Source organism: Lissotriton helveticus, chromosome 4_1 (assembly GCF_964261635.1).
Source record: "Lissotriton helveticus chromosome 4_1, aLisHel1.1, whole genome shotgun sequence".
Lineage (NCBI taxonomy): Eukaryota > Metazoa > Chordata > Amphibia > Caudata > Salamandridae > Lissotriton > Lissotriton helveticus.
Window position 1 is genome coordinate 745295810 of NC_136063.1, and position 14919 is coordinate 745310728.

Sequence of the window (14919 nt, forward strand, 5' to 3'; positions counted from 1 at the left end):
AGCCAGATCCCCGAGGTAGCGCTCTGATACTGATTTGTGCTGTAGTATCCGTGCCCTACCTTTGGGATCAAGGTATACATACACTGAATCATCTGCAGGTCAGGCTATATACATCGCTATACTGAACCCGCGGGACTGTGCGGTGTACTGCAGTATCAGAGCACTACCTCTGGGATCTGGCTGTCCATCACTATACCGGCCCTTTAAGAGCTGCGCTGTGTACTTTTGTTTCAGATCACCACAGATGCAATCAGCTGTACATCGCTAAATATAATCGCCTACCCCTGGGGTCAGGCTATGCATCGCTGTACTGGAGCCCCTTGGTAGCACTGTATGCTGCAGTACCAGAGCCTTATGTGAGGGAATCGAGCTATACAGCACCCTCGAGTGCTGTACTGACCACTGCAGTATAAAATCCTTATCTGGGCAGGGGGACGAGGCAACATATCGCTGGACCCTCCGGTGCTGTGCGCTCCAGATGCAGAGCTTTACATCCGCGTTCTGGCTGTGCAACGCTATAGTGGACTCATAAGGGGTTCCCTGTGTGCTGCAGTATCAGAGCCCTATGTGAGGGTCGAACTACATAGCACTATACTGAATATTCCAGCGCTGTGCAGTGTGCTACAGTGTCAGAACCTACCCCTGAGGCTGTGCTATAGTATCAGAGCTCTACCTAGGGGAATCAAACTATATAATATATATTATATTTATATATATATATATATATATATATATATATATATATTATTTTTTTTCACTGAAAAAACCATAGGTTTCACACCAGTTATAGTTAGGAATTAGCATTTAAAAAACCTTTTAAATTCACTGAAAAAACCATAGGTTTTACACCAGTTATAGTTAGCTGGAAATTTTACTCGCATAAAACCATTGAAATTCCCACGTTATAGTTAGTTGGGCTCACTATAACTTGCACGTGCAATGCACTGCTGATGACGTCACATATAACATCACTCATGACATGGTCAGTGACATCACTCATGACATCACTGATGACACCTTCCAGTGAATGTGTGTCTTTTTTAAAAATAAATATTAGTGAGTAATGTTTAAATATTTAAATATATTAATTAGTGTTTCACTTTGTGTATAAGTGGCTGCATGAGTTGGTGAGTAGGTACATGTGTATGTATATAGGTTATTAGATGTTTTTCTTAGTATCAGTATGAGTGTTTGTATGGTTTGGTGGAGGTATTCCTTAGCACATAGATGCATGAATGACTGACTCTCTCTTTGTATGTGTTTTGAAGACAGCATATGTGCAGGACTATATGGGTGGATGACTGTGTATATGTGTGTGTTACTGAGTGAATGAGTGTCTCACTAGTTTCTTTATCAGTAACTACATATGTTTTAATCTAGTGTATGTGAATATTGATGTATATAAGTGAGTATATCTAAGAGTAAGAGATTGTAAGAGTTCCTATTTAAATTAGTATGTGTTTCTATAAGTGATTGTTTAAGAGAGTAAGTATGTGTAAGTTTTCTTTGAAGTAAAGTGGTAGTGTGTTTATAGCTGTATATGCAAATAAATGGATGTTGAATAGTTTATTTGCATGTGTGAGTATGTGTGTGAGTAACTTTTGGATGACTGTCGGTGTGTAACAGGATGTATAGGTGTATCACTACATATGATGAGTGAGTATATGTATGAGTGACTATATAGAACTGTTGGTGAATAAGTGCATGTGTATATAGATGGTGGAATTATTCAATTGGTTGTAGTAACTGGTATGGGTATCTCCATTTTTTTGAAAATGTTACTTTTTATTTTTGAATATGTGTTTCAAGGGTTACATTTCAGTGAAAAGAGGTCTGTCACTCTGTCACAAGGATGGTGTCATCAGTGATGTCATGAGTGATGTCACTGACCATGTCATAAGTGATGTAATATGTGACGTCATCAGCAGTGCATTGGTTTTTTAATAGCAAATCTCTATAGGTATGAAAAGTAATATTTTTTATAATGAATTTTATATTGTATAATTGTGTAATTTTTAATTTTTTTAAAATTTTTTGCCCTGGGGCGCTCCCGGGGCGCGTACCGGTGAACGCACGGGTAATCGCAATGTTACGTCCCGTTAGCGCTATTGCCGCGATCGAAAAAACCACATCGTGACGTATCACGTTCCCGCGCAATGTGTCTTATGACGCGCTTCGTAAACACACCCGGAAGCGCTCCGCGGCGCGGCCCGGTGCGCATAGCGTAAGCGCGCCGGAGCGCGTAACGTAAGCGCACCGGGTCATGTGTCGGGTCATGTGACCTGAAAATAACACTTTTCATTGGTTCTCATCATTTTTTTTCTCCAAATGATGAAAGCCCCCTCCTTTTTTCCTCATTCTAACTTTCTTCATTGAGAGAGCAAGAGCTATTTTTGATCACTGCAATGGCATCACTTGTAGCTGCAGCTGGTGCACCCCCCTCACCACCACCAAGAAAAGAAGGTCCACCACCACAGTTCCTTGGAGGAGAAGAAGAAGAAGAGGAAGAAGAGGAGGAGGAGGAACAATCAAGGCGCTTCCTGCCTGAAGAACCAAGGCAAAGGCACGTTAAAGTGCACTAAATTTGGCAATTCTTTTCCATCCCTGAAGGCCAAAAAAAGGTGAACGCCCCCAAAGTCACTTGTCTAATTTGTGGCTCAGTCCTCTCCAGGGGCAATCCCCTAAAGAAATATTCATTTGGTAATTTTACCATGATCCGCCACATGGAGAGGTTTCATCCAAATAACTTAGCCCACGCTGAAGTACAGGAACTTCAGAACAACCCACCCCCTGTGGCCAGCACCTCCTCTACTGAAGACTCACTTTCTGGTCCTGAAGCACGCCAAATGGTGCCAAATATACAACAAAAATTTGCACCATAAAACATGTTTGCATTTTCGGTGGCAAAACGTTATGTTATGGTGAACTTAGTGTCACCTTAATAAATAATGCTGTGGACAACCACCAATGCAACAAGAAAAGGAAGCACTAATTCTTTTCTTTTTTTGCTCCTGTTGAGCCATTTCCACTTCCCTGTTTTTTGTTTGTTCCCTTAAAAAACACAAAAAAATATAAAAATGTTCAAAAATACAACAAAAAAATGTTCAGTAAAATAATAAAAAATATATAAAACAACAAAAACAATAAAAAAAAGTTATTTTCAGAACTACCTCACATTTATAAAATGAAACCTATATTTTTAAAGGATCTCTGTCAATTTTTTGTCCTTAGGGTATGCGTACCGGGGCGCGCCCCCCCCAAAAAGAAAAAAAAAATTTAATGAAGCAGTTAGCATGAGCGAAGGACACAAACAGAGTTATGTTAAGAGAAAAAGAGCTACAAGATGACCACAGAGGGATTGTTTATTACATAGTAAAAAATAGAGAAGGTGTAATTGGATGAAAGTGAGAAAAGTAAAATGACTAAAAGAGGGAAAGAAAGGAAGAGAGAGGAAGAACACTAAAGTAGAGATAGTGTGAGACTGTGATTGGCTGTTAAAAGAAAAAGAAAGGACAGTAAAAAATGGAGAATGAAGGGTAGTGGCTGCACCACGATAAATGAAGAACGATGAGGGAAAGTGAGAAAAGACCAGGTAGTATAAGTAAAGAGGGGTGAAAGAGGGAGAAAAATTGAATTAGGATAACACATGGGGAGTGACACAGAGAGAGGACAAAGAATGTAAAGGAAACAGTACCTGAATGGGCTTGAGTAAAACAGCAAAAAAGATAAGTAATGCAGTGTGTGTGACTTATAGGGAGTCAGTGGGTGTAGGCCGCGGTGTGGGTGTGTAAGGTGTGTCTGTGGCTGTGTGGGGTGTTTCGGTGTGGGTGGAGGTGAGGGTGTGTGAAATATGTGTGAGGAGTGTATGAGTGTGGGGTGTATATGTGTGCGATGTATGTGTGTGTATGGAATGTGTGTGTGTGTTTGAGGAGTGTGTGTGGGAGGATTTTTGTATGTGTATGAGGTGTGTGTGTGGTGTGTGTGGGGTGTATGTTACAGGTGTGTGTATGTGTTGGAAGGGGGATGAGGTGTATGTGTAGGAGTAAGGTAAATAACTAAGAAAAAGAGAATGAGTGAAGAAGCAAAGGAAGGGAACAGAGGGTAAGTGAAGTAAAGAAAAGGGATTGAAAGAAGTTGAATATGAGATGGGAAATCGGAAAAGGGGAGTAAACATGTAGAATAAGAATAAGTGAGGGAAGCAGAGTAAAGACACAGGAGTGTGGTAGATTGAGAAAATGTTAGTGAGCTTAAAGCAAAGGGTGATGACAAACTACATTTTTTTAGTCATACTTTTTAGCCATATAATAAATATAACTTTAATTAATTTTTTTAACTACACTTTGTATCTGTGAAAGAGAGAAGAAAAAATAAGTTATAATTAGTAAAATATGTATTTTAAATTAAAAGATACAAATGAAGAGGTCAAAAATCATAACGCTCTATTTAGAAATAAAGTTAGAGTGAAGAACACAGAAAGGGAAATAAACTAAGGTAGAAGGACAAAAAGAGAGAAAAAGAAATAGAAGAAGAGGAAATTATAAAGAGTAAGGCATATAGATTCACTGACAAAAAGAGAGAGAAGAACAGAGAAATGAACTGAAGGTAAGAAAGATACTAAAACAATGTGAGTTAGCAAAACTAAATCAGGAAACAAAAGTAAGTAAAAAGATAATGACTGAGACAGAAAACAGTCTAATTAAGGATGCATTTAGAAGAATGAGGAATAGAAGATAACTGAGAGTAAGTGAAGAACAGTCATAGAGTGAAAGAATGAAGGGAGACAGGATAATATACAACGATTGAGGGAAATGGACTGAGGAAGTTATAAGGTAGACACACTAAGACAAAAACTGAGTGAGGTGGAGTACAATGAGTGAGAAAAGAAAATGAGTAAGTGAGCAAAAAGAAGGAAAGAGAGGAGAAGACGACTAAAACAGTGGTACTGAGAGAAAATAATTTGGTGATGAAAGTAAAGAGAAGGACATTGAAAGAAAGGAAATGAGGGATAGTAATGGAACCAGAGTAAAAGAAATTGGATGAAGAACGATGAGAGAGGAGCAGTGAAGTTGTTGTAAAAGAAGTGATAGAAGGTAGATAAACACAAGTGAAAATAACACAAGTAGAGTGAGGCACTGAGGACATAGAAGTAGTGAACGAAACATAGAGAGAAGAGGTCAAAAGTAAGGAGCAAACAAAGATAAGCTAGGGAGAGTGGGTGGTTTATAGTGATAGAGTGCAATAATACTGCTGAGTGAGTAAACAGGAATTACTAAAAGAGCAAAGGAGGAAAATACGGAAAAGAGAAGTAAAGCAGAGAGACTGAAAGCTGAAAAGTTATGCAAGGGAGAAACGGGATACACACAGTTGAAATGAGAATGAGGGGTTGTCAAAGAAGTGGAGTAAGGGAACGGGGGTTACAGAGAGTGAGAGAAAGACATTGTAAATGAGTAAAAAGAGCTGAAAGAGGATGGAAAAAGGAAAGTAAGTGTCACAGAATGGGAATACAATTTAATTTACACAATCCAAAGTATAAAATAACTTGTACAACATGTTACATAGTTTATTTTTGCTGTTCGCAGAATATATTGAATTTCACTTAAAACAGTGAGTTCAAATTACTCATCATATTATAGCGGGAAAAAAAAACACAATCTAAAAGATTGTGTTTTTAAAAAAAACTTAAATACTGACAAATGTCAAATGTACGCTAAAGTTAGATTGACTTACTTTTCCTTGAGGCCAAATACTGTATCATGGTGGTCCTTTTCTCGTTGGAAAGTACTTTGCTGTTCACTTAAAACTCCATTTAATCGACTTTCTATAAGAAAAGCTCCAAGAACATTTGAAATATTTTCAATATTTTCATATACTCCTTTTTTTCAGTCATGACTCTTTACTCATTCCTGCACCTTTCCATTTGGCCAAATAGTGTCAGATGTATGAGTATATGTTCAAATTAATTCTAAGGCACTCTGAAATGACCTTTTTCCCGACGTTCTGAAAGAAAGGCTCTACAACATTTTCACAATATTTAAGTATTTGTAAAACCATCTCTGACTCACTCACGTTCATCATTTTGTATAATACTAACATCACTTACTATGACATCCACTTACAGTACCTATATGACAAGTCAATTTTTTATATTGCCTGGATCACTTTTACTCAGAATATATTTTTAAACAGCAAAATAACCTTTATTAACTGCTCCCGTCTTCATTAGCCAATTACTTTTACCTAAATTTTGGCTGTAAAAACTCTAGGTATGAATTTATAAAGCCAAAAGGCAAACGTTGTTTGAAAGTCAAATGAGTGTTGTTACATTGGGTCCAACCTTTAGAAGTTTTTGAATAGCATGTGTAATGCCCTGATGTTGTAGAAGGACCATCATGAAAAATAATAGCTGCAGTTGCAAAGGTTCTTCCTGATATCGATAACTGAGAAGCCACAAAATTTTTAATAGAAGTTGTCAATTTAGTTCCATCAGGTCTACATCGTTGGAACATTAAAATGACATAGTGACCATAATTTTGTAGAAATAATGTGGACAGCATTGTAGACTTACATTGGGTACACACCATATTGTGATCCGCTGCTTTAACTAGATTATTAAAAGGTACTGATTTGCAGTCTGGTAAAGTCAAATATATAAATCTTTCAGAGTCTATTATGGTACTACTTGATGAAGCACAGTTATCACAGTCATGTTGCCATTGATAAGAAAGGTTAAAAAGATTTTTTATATCTACTCCTTCATCTTCCAATACATCAAACATATACATTAAAAATTCCTGACAATCCTGCTGAATTATCTGTGAAAATTGATTTTGACCTGAACATATGTCTACAAGATTCCTAATTTCTGAAACACTTTCTATTTTTCCTCTATCACTACTACATTTCTCTAACACAGAATTCAATAAACAGCACAATGTTTGTTCCCGATTTTCGACAATCTGTTTTTGTAAATTTTGAAGAAAAAAAACAACATTAACTACTACATTAGCATAGCAGTTGACATCAGAACTGTTTTCAAACTGAAATACAACAACATCCTCAACAGAATCCTTTTTCCTTCTGCTTACAATTACAGTTTCATCTACTTTTTGTCTTTTTGCTACTACCTCACTGCAATTACTCTCATTTCTTCTTTTTCGGCCTACCACACGGAGGATATTGAGGCAAATGTGGAGCATACTCTCTTCTTAACCTATTGTATTCTTTAACACAATCCAGATCAGCACAAATCTTTGTTTCATCACACTCAATCAAGTACAATCCTGATAAAGTTCTGACTCGTGATAAAGCCACATATGCCATACCCTCTTTAAACACAGAACTTCCAATGTTCACCAAAGCACTATCTACACCTAAACCTTGAGATTTATGAATTGTCACTGCATATGCCAAACAAATAGGAAACTGTTTTCGGCGAACATATAAGTCTTTCACGAGCAAAAATCTAGCTGAACAACGACAAATTTGTTCTATTTCATCAATGCCATCAAATTTAATTTTTATAATTTCAATTCCATCTCTATTTTTGTAATTCACAAAACCAACAACATGACCCATTGCTCCATAGTTCTGCATATTTGAAGTTTAACCATATATTAACGTTTCGAATGCTTCCTAGGCACTTCCTGGTATCTTCATGCATGAGCATTTTGAACACAGGTTGTCCTTTCACTGGAGTCAACTGCAGAAGATCTCCAAAAACAATAATATGTTTTCCTCCAAATAAAACATCATAGTCTGTTCTAAGAATTTCTTGCATTCTCAAATGCACAAAAGCAAGCATTATATTTGACACCATGCTTACTTCATCAATGATAAGAAGTTTCATTTTCTTCAGGACTCTCGAAACTTCGGAACACGCATCTCCAGATAGCTTGTGATATTGCAATTTGTTATCATGCTCCACTGGCAGCATCAGTAAACGATGTAAAGTAATCCCTTTAATATTATGTGCTGCCAGCCCAGTTGGAGCGGTAACAACACAAGACAGCGGTGATTCAGTCCTTTTCTGAAGATAAGATGCAATTGCTTTAATCAGAAAACTTTTTCCAGGTCCCGCTTCTCCACTTACGTACAGTCGGACAGGCTTAAATGATGTACATGAGCACTCTTTCTTCTCATGACTCAATCCATGTTCAACCTGTTCTGTGACTTCGTCATATATCAGTTTCTGCTCAACATTTAATTGTTTCACCAAATCTTCTAAATTAATTACATCCTCTTGAGCTTGCTCCATAGCTCTTTCCACCTCATCCATGGCAGTGGCAGCTTCATTTTGGATAATTGGTCTTCCTAGTGGATCCTGACTCAATGAAGCAGAACTCTGACTGCCTTGAGAACTGTCTCTCGCAATCTCTGCAGCAATTTTTGCTTCTTGCTCTATTTCTTCATTCAACATTTGCAGATAATTTGGAAAAACAGGACATTCTATGGTATCCTTCGTAGCATTAAAAGAGTCTTCATAACAGAGAAAATCTCCAAGTAGTTCCTCTTCTTCTCGCCATGGTTTAAAGAGTTGCAAAAGAGCCAAATAGTAAAATTCTCTTTTGTCTGGATTTTCACAACTCAATTTTCGATGATTAATCAAATGACCTTTTCTCTGTTTCACTATACATCCTTCACATCCAATGACAGCATATATTCCATTATTGATATCTTCTCTGATGTTCCTCTTATAAATATAGCTTTGAAGAACTTCATAGAGACAAACGTTCTCAAGATGAGGACTTCTATTTGGATAGTATGTATCCAACATGTTTGTCTTCAAAATATCTGTACTTTCTGGTTCTTTCTCCGCCAAATACTCTATCTCTTGTACAGATTTCAAAACTGGATTTCGTGTTGCAGCAAGACCTAGACTCACCCAAATGATGGTTCTAGATTTGGCATAGAGACTTGCTGACGACAATCGATCAGAACATTCATATGCTCCAATTTCTCGATGCGACAACATCTTCAGACTGTAACTGTATAATTTCTTGCTTAGACTCTTTTCATGTGAAATGTCCTCCCACATTTCCTTCAGTTCTGTCTTTTCTTTTTTTGTGATGTAAGACGTCACATATCGAGCCACAGCAATAGAGTTGTCAGCAATGAACTGAATATCCATGTTAGCATTCCACATGGACAAAATCACTGGGTTGTAGTCGTTGATGTACTTGGACTCTTCGTGTCTTTTTAAATTGTATGTATTTTTTGGTGATTTCCTCGTCACAGTATGTCGCAGAGAAGACATCAAATTATTTACTCTTCCTTTAGAAATCACTTGTCGTGGAAAGCCGAAACGACATTTTGTGTAGAACTTGTCCTTGTTTCTGAATTTTCGACGACAGTACTTTCCACAACGATGGGATTGAAAGCGTAAAACTTGTTGCCTTAAACTGTTTTCCTCTGTAGTTTTCGGAACAGCACATGTTGAATACTCTTCAATGAAGCTCATCACTGTCTCATCCGAATCTGTTCCAAATTTGGGTGCATCTTTAATCCATAACAACATATGTATGTGAGGAGCACCTCTCGCTTGATACTCCTTTCTCCAAAAGAAATCCAAAACCTCTCCAAGGGCAGGATTTGTTTTGTTGGTAATAAAAGACATCATAGCTTCAAATCTATGATTGAAATATCTGCATACATTCACTGGATCCAAAGAACACAGTTCTCCAGGTGTTTTGAATTCTATATTTTGTATATTTGCATTTGCCTCTCGTAGAAATTGAAGTAAGTCGTCCCATGCATACTCGGCACAGCAAAGAGTGAGGAACCATCTAGGAGTTCCTAAGTTTCTTAGCATACATTTCAATTCCCCATGACTACGGTACCAATACTCATTTGTACCACGCTGACATGCCATGAGATTGATTAGATGAGATTTCAAAATATTGTCTTGCAGATTGACTTTCTCCATAAAGTCCCTTGCCGAAACATTTTGCAGATGTGCTCCACTTTTCAGTATATGGTTTACTGCATAGGAAAGCCCAGACAAGTCACTTTCATACAGTAGATGAAACAAATAGGGAATGCATTGACGAAACCTTGGATCTTCAGCATATAATCTTATAGTTCGATATTCAGATGCAGGAATTTGAAGTGGTCGATCGTCATATCGTCCACCTCGACCTGTTGGAAATAGCTGTGGAAAACAACGAGCTTCCAAACTTTGTTCCCATACACTAATGGGACTTCCTTTTGCTGCTTTCATTTGAAACAATTCAATTGCATTCCCCATTACTTCTTTGGAATGCAAAGGATGAACAGTATAATGTTCATATATTTCTTCACTTCTAGACACATCAACTTTTTCAATTTGGCCGCCTGAACAATCACTGTCTTCATCTGCAGCTGTTACCTCTGCTGCAACACATACATCTTTGTAATACTTATTGTTTTTGACTAAATACAACGTTGCCTTTTTGACTTTCCTAACATCCACTAAATCTTGCCAGATTTTTTTTTACTCTTTGTCGAAACCCCATTAACTAGAATAACTAAAGGTTCCTCTTCTACTTTTTCTATACCAATTGTATCAATATTTGTTTTGAAATCTAGGGGCAAATAAACAACTCTTCCCTTTAATCCTCTCTGAAAATCTGTAGGAGGCAATTTCCCTATCTTAGGCTCCTTGCGAACAATTGCCTGAAAAGGATGGACACATTGAATCAAAATAGACTCATATGTATTTAAATCCATCAATTCACGGGGAATGTCTACCAACTCCAGATTATTATGAACAGCTCTAGCAGGCATTCGGTTTTGATTTAATTTATCATAACAATATTTACAAATACGCTGATCACAACTCAAATCAAAACAATTCTCCACCCACAAATAAGTTGCAAAATCTTTCCACTCATAATTATTCATCTTTTCACTTTTTACATATAAATCAACTAATCTAGTTTGATGCTTATAATGACTTTGTCGACAACACACACAAGTAAAATTCGGCCTTTCACTTGATTTCACCTTAAACCTGGTAATTTCCTGCTCAAACTTTTCTGTATTTGAAATCTGTACATTGTCTTCCACATTACCTTGAATTGCTGTGTCAATTTCTACACTGTCCTCTTTTTCACGGAAATAACAAATCTCAATTTCTTCACAAATCTTCTTCACATCTAATTCAGTTCCATGCAAAAGAGCACTGTTTAATTGTTTAAGCTTAAGTGCTGGACTTTTTGCATAATACAACATTCTCACTAATTTCCTCATTTTGGTATGATGCACTGCTAACATCCTAAAAATGAAAAACACTCTGACAGACTTTTCTAGAAAGACAAGCCAGTGAATGCCCTTGCAAACCTGTGTTTTCTCCCACTCTGCAAGGATCTAAGTCTTGCAACAACTTCACTTTCTGCTTTAGACTTTTCTTACTATATGTACGTAAGAAATTACAAAACAAATCAATTGATTCCTGTCGCATACTACAAATACTACTACACTTCCAAGTGTACACTGGACCCTTAGTACGTCTCCCTAAAACTTCATCAGTTAACACCTCTTCTGGTTCTCTAGGTTCAAGTTTCTCGTTTTCAATCGGACAACCGTCTTTCACCTCATACGCTCGACCACAGGTGTCAACTACATGCACTAAATCATTATCCTGGAAGTAACTCTCCTCATTAAAAAATGGCTCACAACTTGAACTGTGCATCCATTCTCCCGAAAAAACTTTACAAAAATTAGTCCGATTAATTACTCTTTTCCATCTACTGTTTGATTTGAAAACATCAATTGTCTTGTTAAGTGTCCTAATTCTATTGATTATTAAAATAAATAATTTTTCTTAACTTCAAAAGCCTGATCAACAATCTTCTCTACACTTTTCTTTTTCTTATAAAAAGCAGCTCTCTGTTTACCTTTCCTAATGTTTTTTAACAAATTTAAAACCACCCTATTGCGAAACATTCGTTTATGAATGTCTCTAAACTGATTCTGGCTTCTATTCCTATACATATTATTCTCTCCTGCTCCAGTTGTTGAATTCTTTGAGGGTCTCTCCTTCCTTTTCAAATTTACTCTCTCATTCTCTTTTTCTACATGCTGTCCATCATTTTTTTGCGATGTACATATGTTACGTATGAAAGACTTAGTTCTCTTACCAGGAGCTTTGTTCCTGTTTTTTGAAGTATTTGTTGTGGAAGAGTGCTGTAATTCCGTTGCTCTTTTTGTTTTTTTGCGGTTATCTTCTTTTCTTCGCCTTTCCCTTGAAGGCATTTTGTCTTACTCTTGAAATCTTGATTTCAATCTGTGTTAAAGAAAAAAATAGCACATTATAGATCACTATTACCAAACAACAAAGCAATGACAAAAACCAAACAGTCTATTCAGGGTTACAGATCAAGTCAGGATTCTCCAGGGGTGCAGAAGAGGTGAGGCCTGTATTGAAGAGTGTAGTGGAACACAGCTCTGTCCACAGGTACAAAGTAGGTGAGACCTGTGTCTAAGAGTCCAGTAGGGGATAGACTTCATGAAGTCTAGTCCACTGCACTCTTATACAAAGGCTTCACCACCTATGCATCCCAGGAAAGGCCTCTCTCCCACTACAGTGTTGAACATAGATCTCTCCTCCTCTGTCCCTCTGGATATGCCTCACCGCTTCTCCACAAACGACTTCCTAATCTCAGGTGAAACAGGTGACATGATTGTGAAAAGATCAATTTTTTTTATGTAATCATGCACACACAATTTATTCTGTCTCAAAAATGTAAAACACATTACTTTGCCCTATAAATGTTTCAGTAGTGTAATGAAAAGCTTATACATATCACCTTATCTCTATTTTTCAAATTTCATTCTAAAAAAAGATTATGAGGCCTAAGCAGGACTGCTCATGTGATGAATCCTGTCCAGGGGAGCACAAAACGTGAGGCTTCTGTCCAAGAATGCAGTGGACAGGACTAAACTGGAGTAGTGTGCAAGAAAAAGATAAGCCTCATTTATAAAACCATGCGTCAGTTTTGCGCTACTGATGCTTCACTTTTTGTGACGCATTGGCGGCATAAAACATATGCCTTGTTGCACCATATTTAAAAAGTGACGCATGTAGGTAGATGCGTAATTTTTTAAACCTCTGCACCACATTATACCTCTGTCAAGTGTAATGTACTTTACAATGATGTTACCTGTGTTAACTCAGTGTAGGAAGCATATTGAGTTTGTTTGCATAGAGGAATTGTATGTTGTAAAATAGTGAGGTTTCAGTAATGACATGGAATGCTTGTACATAGGACCTGTGCTGTGTTTCCTAAATGTGATATCAAAAACGATTTTGAGGAAAATGAATGGCTTTTACATTTTTGAGTATAATGTGGCACAGAGGTTTAAAAAGTGACGCATCTACCTACATGCGTTACTTTATAAAGGAAAGCCCAAACATGTACCTTTTTGCGCCATATTTAAAAAGTGACGCATGTAGGTAGATGCGTCACTTTTTAAACCTCTGCGCCACATTATACTCAAAAATTTAAAAACCATTCATTTTCCCCAAAATCGTTTTTGACGTCACATTTAGGAAACACAGCACAGGTCCTATGTACAAGCATTCCATGTCATTACTGAAACCTCACTATTTTACAAAATACAATTCCTCTATGCAAACAAACTGAATATGGTTCCCACACTGAGTTAACACAGGTAACATCATTGTAAAGAGTCAAATTGACGCCTGTGTCTAAGAGTGCAGTCAGGCATAGGCTTCATGAAGCCTAGTCCACTGCACTCTTAGACACAAGCCTCACCACCTACGCTCCCCAGGAAAGCCCAAACATGTACCTTTTTGCGCCATATTTAAAAAGTGACGCATGTAGGTAGATGCGTCAGTTTTTAAACCTCTGCGCCACATTATACTCAAAAATGTAAAAGCCATTCATTTTTCCCAAAATCGTTTTTGACATCACATTTAGGAAACACAGCACAGGTCCTATGTACAAGCATCTGCCTCACAGCAGGGATAAGACTGAGGCAAACGCTTTCACATGGAGCTTTCCCCATGTGATAGGATTCTGACACCTAAGAAAGAGTGCAGATGAGATGAAGACTGTCCAGGGGAGCACAAAAGGTGAGGCTTGTGTCCAAGAGTGCAGTGGACAGGACTAAACTGGAGTAGTGTGCAAAAAAAAGAATCTCATTTATGAGGCCCTGCGTCAGTTTTGCACTGCTGATGTGTCACGTTTTGTGACGCATCGGCGGCATAAAACATGTACCTTTTTGCGCCATAGTTTAAAAATGACGCACAGGTCCTATGTACAAGCATTCCATGTCATTACTGAAACCTCACTATTTTTCAAAATACAATTCTTCTATGCAAACAAACTCAATATGTTTCCTACACTGAGTTAACACAGGTATCATCATAGTAAAGAGTCAAATTGACGCCTGTGTCTAAGAGTGCAGTCGGGGATAGGCTTCATGAAGTCTAGTCCACTGCACTCTTAGACACAAGCCTCACCACCTACGCTCCCTAGGAAAGCCCAAACATGTACCTTTTTCCGCCATATTTAAAAAGTGACGCATGTAGGTAGATGCGTCACTTTTTAAACCTCTGCGCCACATTATACTCAAAAATGTAAAAGCCATTCATTTTCCTCAAAATCGTGTTTGACATCACATTTAGGAAACACAGCACAGGTCCTATGTACAAGCATTCCATGTCATTACTGAAACCTCACTATTTTACAAAATACAATTCCTCTATGCAAACAAACTCAATATGCTTCCTACACTGAGTTAACACAGGTAACATCATTGTAAAGAGTCAAATGTATTTCTTTAAACATGCACACATTCTTTATTCCTTTTGGCCTTGCTGATAAAATTTCATGACAACAACTTTGCCAAAATCAGATGGGGTGCCCAGGGAGAAAAAACACCGTCTATCCCAGTAGACAGGGGCGTCCGCCAGGG